The sequence below is a fragment of the Lactuca serriola genome, chromosome 6, assembly GCF_051521515.1.
Source record: "Lactuca serriola cultivar US96UC23 chromosome 6, Lser_US96UC23_V15, whole genome shotgun sequence".
NCBI lineage: Eukaryota > Viridiplantae > Streptophyta > Magnoliopsida > Asterales > Asteraceae > Lactuca > Lactuca serriola.
This window is the reverse complement of record NC_136413.1, coordinates 72,821,174-72,829,316: the sequence shown is the minus strand read 5'-3', so window position 1 is coordinate 72,829,316 and position 8,143 is coordinate 72,821,174.

Below are 8,143 nucleotides of genomic sequence, written 5' to 3'. Positions count from 1 at the left end.
ACTAATTAAATAATACTATTAATATATTAGAACTTATAATATATTAATAAACCACAAGTGTTATTTCTCTCATTTAGTCTATCCAAATGCATGATGCCATGCAACCCAAATGGACCATGTCGAGTCGGGTCAAGTACATACCAGAAATAGTTATGGACTTAGACACCTTATCCAACATATACATGTGCTCAAGGAATTAGTCTTAATTTTCCAAAGATGAAAACTCTCATTCATCATACAATACAAGTTGCATGATTCCAAGTTTTTATCCAACTGAAACTTGGGTGATGAGAATCTTTCCTTATTTGGTAAATTATGACACAACCACAAACGAAAGAATCAAATTCATTTTCCAACATTGCTATCAATGGAATCATATAAACAATAACTTTTTATTCACAAATGCCACTATAAGGATATTTAAAATAAATAAAATTAAAACCTTTTTCTTTTATTTTAAAATTGCGGAAAAACTTATCCTTACATTGCAAATGCATATTTATTTATTCCTAAGCAATCTATCACAACTCTTAAGCAACAACTCAAAATTATGATCACCGAACCATGAGATCGAAATCCATCTTCGCGATCAGAATCAACATATTCTTCCTTTATGCTTCCTCTTTTCTTTGATTCTTAAAACATCAAAATGTAATTACATTACATCATGTATTAATAATATCCAAATAGGAACTTAATAGAGTTAGAAAGTGGACTTTACCCGAAGTGGAGTCAAACTTTTTGACTTTACCATCCATATGATTTTTCAGGTAAATAGTTCAGCTTCGCAACCAATGCCCCTTCCTTTGACAATAGAAACATATGGACTCTTTGGGAATGGTACATGAGACTATCTCAGACTTAGTCTTTCTCTTACCATATAGTCAACCGAGTTGACTATGGCCGATCCCTTTCCATTGGGAAAAGAAAGCTATTCTGGATTTCCAATGTTACCATTGTCAATGTCCATGGAAGTTTGGGAAGTCGATCTTCCAATAAAACTTTCTTTACCAGTGCTCCAAATCATTGCTGATAAGCTAATAGGCAAGATCATCAAGGGTCATGTCAAAGTTTGTTACATAGTAGTCCGTAAAGAACTCACTATGTGACTTAGACACCCAACTCTCTCAGCTCGTCAATATGTGACTTCATCTCCAAGATGTGGGCACACATAGACTTTGCTTGCCAATAGGGCTTGAGTGACCTTGAACTATTCAAGAACTTGTGGGTTAGGGAGAATAATTGGAGGAGGTGGAGAAAGCTTGTTGCAAGAGATTTGGGAAGATCATAGTTGTCTGAACAAGACATCTACAATGGAAGATATTCAAGTTAGTTGATTTAAGTCCTTAATATAACACTTAATATGAAATATTAAGGCTACAACCCAACACAATATTTTATAACTTGGAAGAGGGATGTCGTAATCCAAGCTATAAAATATTTGAAGGTAGGCAAATGAGGATTCACCAATTTCCACCATTAAAAACAAAATAGATATTAGGTTTTAATTGGTTTGAAACTCCTAGATCTTTTGAGATTCATTGAACTATTCAATGAAATGTTTAAATCTCGATTGTGCCCTCTCAAGTTTGTGACTGGGATGCCGATGATCACAAACAAGGTGTGACTAACCATGCAAATTGACTTGGCACCTTTAGTTTTATCACCCAATCGATGTGTCGGTTAACCACACGCGCTCCACCGATTTATGATAAAACTTAAGTCACCCTTTTCCAATCTTACTAGTCCATGTTAGTGTGTCGGTTACCCACACACGCTCCACCAATGACTTGGTAAGGTACAAAGTGTAATTTCATGGGTTAGCACCAAATTCACATTTTCCTAAGTAACTAAGATTGGGAATTTAATAAGTGTTTAGTTACTTAGTATTTATCATTATAGTTTTAATGAAGGGAGAATTCTAGTCCTATCAAACCTGTTTGGCTAACGACCCTCCACAGTCAAGGAAGCGGTGGGTGAGAGTGGACACCTATTAAACTGCCATTTTATAGGCAGTAACCTTATACCCTCCTTATAGACTGGCTTCGTGAATGAGCCCTACTAACGGTAAGACTGACTTTTAATCTTATATATATATATATATATATATATATATATATATATATATATATAAGTATAAACTTTTAATATTATAATAGTATAAGGGTGTATTTTACACATTTAAAATACTTGGTGGTTGAATCTAATAATTAAATTATACTCTTAATTTAATTAAACTTAAACCATGTCATTATGGAACTATTAACTCTTTTAATTAAACACTTTAATTAATTTAATGAAGTCCATAAAGTTTGAATTTTAACTTTTAAAATTCTAATGGTTTAGAATTAAAGTGTACATGGGATGACTTTACAAATTCCAAAACATGAGGACAAGTTTTGAACAATTCAATAAACTTTTGATTTCCATAACCTATGAGTTTAAAGTAGTTTAATGAAAAAACTCTTCAAGTTCCATAACTTGAGGGCAAGTTTTGGAAGACTTTAAAAGCATTTAAAAGATGTGACTCTTCATTTTCATAACTTATGGAAATTTTATGAGTTTTTTAAAATTCTTAAATGTGACTTTTCATGTAACTTGAGGAAAAGTTACAAAAACACATATTATGAACAACTTCTAGATTAATTTGGATTGAAAACAACTATATATCACATAATTTTTCTATTAATCTAAACAAACTCATAAGCATGAACATTCATAATCAACAATTTCAAGGATCATATAAACATATATAAAACTTGAAACTTTGATTATAACTTTGAAATTGGTTTACCAAAATCATTACCACATAAAAAAACAGGTTTTATAAGTCCAAAACAGTTTAAGGTAGTGATTCTAGACAAATTCCAGCACCAAAACTCGAATATCTGCACTCAGGCCCGCCAACTCGTCGAATGCATGAACTGACTCGGCGAGTTGGTTGAATATATACATGGACTCGTCGAGTTCCATGATGGACTCGGCGAGTCAACTGGGCAGTGTGTAGAAATTCGACATTTTTTAACAAGTTGCATCAAGTATAAAGAAAACAACCCATGGCTCTGATACCACTGTTGGGTTTTAGTATAATACAACATCCTATGGTGCACATACAACCCTAAATACCTTGGATCTATGTTTTCACTAATTATACATGAAAATGGTTTCCAAGGTATTAATCTTACAACTAGCATGCATTTGATATAAATGTGACATCCCCATTTTCACGGCCAGAAAAGACCGATTTTGTTTATGCTTTATAAAAATCAGAGTACCGCGTTTAATAAAAATATTGCAGAATTTGTTCCCGGTAAAACATGATAAATACATTATCAAAGCATTTATGAATAAAAGTATTTTTATTCATTTTAAAACATTTGGGATGTCATCGTCAATACAAAAACATAAGCATAAACAGAACTTACATTCATTATCACTAGTGATTTATATCTCCTTAATCCCTCAGTGTAATGTGACTTCATATCAACACCTGTGATATAAATAAACTGAGTGGGTCAGGTTGGGAAACCTGGTGAGTACATAGGGTTTCAACCCACAACAATATAATTATTAGGTTAAAGATCAAGCAATCAACCCAATTACCCATCCCCATTATCTTCTTTACTCTTAAGGATCTACCCTAAGATTCAGCCATTACTCGTTCGTTCATTCCTAAGGAGTATCCTAAGGAATTGGCACTAAGTCTGCATAGTCACTAGGGTTTATCTCGTTTATTGACAGTATCGTTTTCGAGAGTCCACTCGCAATTCCTGTCAATGGGTTTTTAGAGTACACCGGGTGAACACATCGTTCATAACACCTACAGGTTGCGAGCCTGCTAGTGTTCCACTAGACTGTCTAGAATAGTCCGTGATTGTCATCCATACTCTGCTAGATGACGGGTCCATCGCTTGGGTCATTGTTTGGCTCATCGTTTTGGCTTATCGCTTTGGCTCATCATTTAGGTCATCGCTTCGCACCATATTTTATCACTCATATATCATCGCTCATCATTCATCTCATCTTTCATCGCTCATCATTTATCTCATCTTTCATCGCTCATCATTTATCTCACCTCTAATCTACCAATGTTTTACCTAACACATTTTGTAGATATAAAATACATATACAGTTTAGATCACTTAAAACATGTATAAAACGTTTTATCCAGCATAGACAACAAGTATTCAGACAGTATACACACATAGCACGTAATTTATATAAAATACTTCATATCTATGTGTAAGATGAAAGTAAGTATGCACTCACTTGTTAAAGTGATGATTCCAAACTCGGGCAGTGCTTCGCTTTTAACGATTCTATTTTCCTTCGACGAAACCTAGTATCAATACCGCTAGGGTTTAGTCTAACGTTAACTGCAACTAATTAATAGTCTAGCTATTATTACTATTATATAAGCGTTAAACAATACTCTTTGCCCACTATGTACAGATAGGGGCCAGACATAAAACACCGGAGGGCAGGACCATTTTGGCATATGGCACTTCTGAAATCCAACAACCCTATGCGGCCCTTTAAACCAGATTCTCTGTATCGCGAGTGGTTAAAAAGATATTATAACGACACCTATATAACTCATAATAATAGCCCAAATAATTATTATAAGGTCCTAATAACATTACTATATTTAAATAGAATCTATATTAGAAATAGTGTAGGCGTAGCTCACTTACAGCGGGTTTTTATTAAAAACCGGGCTTCGCTGGAGCAGCGTTTCCAAGCCAAAAACTTTTCTTCTTGGAGCCGTTGGGCGCTCCGGGGCTTGCTTCTCGTGCTAAGGAGGTTCCCTAGACTTGGGAGGGGTTTAAGGAGGCTAGACAAAAGTTAGAGAGAGAAAGAAAGGTTATGGTGTGAAGAAATTATGAAGGATTCATTCTTTATTTATAGAGATTTTATCGTAGAGTAGCCCCTAAGCTTCGTCCGTATATTCCGCGTACGAGCTCCGTTTTCTACGTTCCTTATATCCACACTTTGGTATTTACAAGTACTACAACTTTCATTTATACATCGTCGGCTAATTCTCATTCTATCTCCAATTTGCAAAACTATATCGAATTTATCGCGCTCGAAGAGTAGGGACTAAGTTTCGTCCATATCTTTCGCATACGAGCTCTATTATTGACGTTCTTTATATCCATGTGTTGGTATTTACGAGTACTGCAAGTTTCATTTAGATCCCGTCGGCTAATTCTCACTCTATCTCATATTTACAAAACCGTATCGAATTCTTCGCGCTCGCAGAGTAAGGACTAAGCTTCGTCCATATCTTTCGCATACAAGCTCCATTTCCGACTGTTTTTTTATCGTTTAACTCCTATTAATGATATCTTCATTTCTCGTTTAGATTATTTTGGCTGAAACTCGACCGATCTAAAAATCGAATTTCGGGTTGTGCACTGTTATGCTAAATCTTAGAAAAATCATAACTTCCTCATACGAAGTCAGATTTGGAGGTTCTTTTTATGCACACTCTCGGTTTAACATATACTACGACTTTTGTTTAGATCGCTAAGGCTAAAAAGTCCTCTATCGTAAGTTCACTATTTACGTCTCTCTATGTCGTGTCGGTTTTGCCGTAAAACTTCGACAGGTCATAACTTCTTCATTATAACTCGGATTTCGGCTTTCTTTATATGTACGAAACCCTTGTAACATATACTAGAACCTAGTTAAGATTAATCCCTCTACATAATCTCCCATTAAAAACTCATTTTTGACGCTCATTGTCTCTAAATTGACTAGCCCGGATCTACGGGCGTTACAATAAACCATATAAGATACTAGTTAGCATAACATACCTTTTGATGGAGCTTTGTCACACCCCAAAACCATGAATGGCGGAAACATTCTGGGGCGGAGGACGTCATGTACAGTATCACAAACAATGAATAATAGTAAACAAGCAACAACATCATCCATTGCATTAATAGAATAATTTCATACATGTGTGTTCTGTCAAAGTTATAGACACCAAAAATATACATATCAAAAAATAACAGATGAGTCTTGAATGAACTCCATCTTCTCGAAAGCCTGGCACCTGTACCTGTCTAGTGGTGACCTGAGAATACAAGTTATTTTGAAAGCGATTATCAGCTTAATGCTGGTGAGATCATAAGTATATTAATGTCTATCTTTGTATGAAAGCATTTGTAAAATGTTTTGTAAAATTTTTGAACTCTCCTAGAAAACCCTATGTTTCCTACTAACTGTAACCTTCTACCAAGGCATCTAGTGTCTGTGTGTATGTCTCCTGTTAGAGTGTGCGTGTTTTCCCAATTCGGACTATCATTAACCAAAAATATAGTTACTACATTACCGTGCATCGTGTGAATATTCACGAAGTGAATGTAATGGGAAAATATCAAAGTACCGTAGTATTTGTAATAAGTGACTACCGTTGTACTAACTACCTTAAAAACAAAAGTTATTCAATGTAACATGTGATCGACCTGTATCCTGCTACCGACTCTAGTAAAATGACGATGTAAAACGCCGTAAGAAATGACATTTGGCACCCGTAGACTTTCAAGTCCCACTATAGTGAGCAGCAAGGTGTAGGATAGTCAATCCAATATAAATCTATACGCAAACTCATACGCTCCCCAAATAAGGAGATTCGGGATACAAAAACGGTCATGGCAAGAAGTGCCATGCCCCGCTTAACGGTTCACATAACTGCATAAATGTACATATAATGAATGTACTAACTGAAAGGTGTACTCTTTCTCTGTCTAGCCTGTATGTACTGAAATGTTCTGTGTGTGCTAGCTGTAACGTATGTTCTCTCTATCTAGCATGTATAGTAATGTACTGAAATGTTCTGTGTGTGCTAGCTGTAATGTATGTTCTCTCTATCTAGCATGTATAGTAATGTACTGTATGTATTACTCGTACTGACTCATTGTATGTTTCATTGTTCTAGTAATAGTAAATGTATCCTTCTGTGCTACCCCTATGGTAACTTACTAGTGATGTACTGGTACGTATGAACATGGAAGTATACCCTTGCTATTCAAGGGTATTGAATGAACTTGAAGAACCTTTATGACTATGTATGTACACATGATACATAACTAATGATTAAACAACCTTCGGACGAATACCCGATATCCCACCAGACCACATCTCAAGCGTGAAAAGGAAATAGGGCGGGCAGGCCTTCCTAAGCTTTTTAAACATTGCTTATATAACTATACATACATAGACATGCAATTGATAATAAGTATAACAGAGCTTAAGTAAATGAATTTGACAAGTATAAGAATTTGTAAAACAGTTTGAAGTAAAACAATTTGATAATCAGTTTGAACAGTAAAAAAATCATTGGTTTTGTAGTTATTAATCACATGTGATTGATGTAATAACTATAAGTATTTGACTTCTATTCCCCCCCCCCCCCCGCCCCCATAAAAGCATTTAAAAACATTTAAACCATTGATTAAGGGGTATGAACTCACCTGTAGTGAGTGGTACGGATGTACTGAAGATGTAGGATTGCTAGGTGTCAAGTGAAGTCTTGAACACACGCTATGATCCTAGTTAACATATAATCACACATATATGTACCCAATTAGCTTTGAACTACTAGTTGAAAATGTTTAGACCTCCTAGAAAATTTTAAACACTTATAATAAGTGTTATTAGCGCTAAGGATTTCATCCAAGTTGTTGTAGGTCAAGGCTAGGGGTTTTAGGGTTCCAAAGGACCATATACATGAGTTTACTCTCCAAGAAACCTCACACAAGGAGTTTACGGTCGTAAACCCTTGATTTTACGGCCGTAACCTCCTAAGCTTGATGTCATTTGGTGTTTTGAAGTTCTAAATGATCCCTAGAAGCATTCCTACTTGGTGGATTAATCCTTGGAAGGGTTTAGGGCTTAAATACACTCCTTTGAGGAGTTTACGGCCCCAAGGCCATTTACTTTAGAGATTACGGCCATAATCTCTCTTTGGGATGGGTTTTTGATGATTTAAAGTCCCTAAATTAACTAGGAGTAAATCAAGGCTATTGTCCAAGGCTTTAGGAGTGATTAAGGCACCTTTTGGCCCTTGAGTTTGGAGTTCACGATCCAAGAACTTCTTGGGCCGTGAACACCTTACTCTTGGTGTTCATGGGTG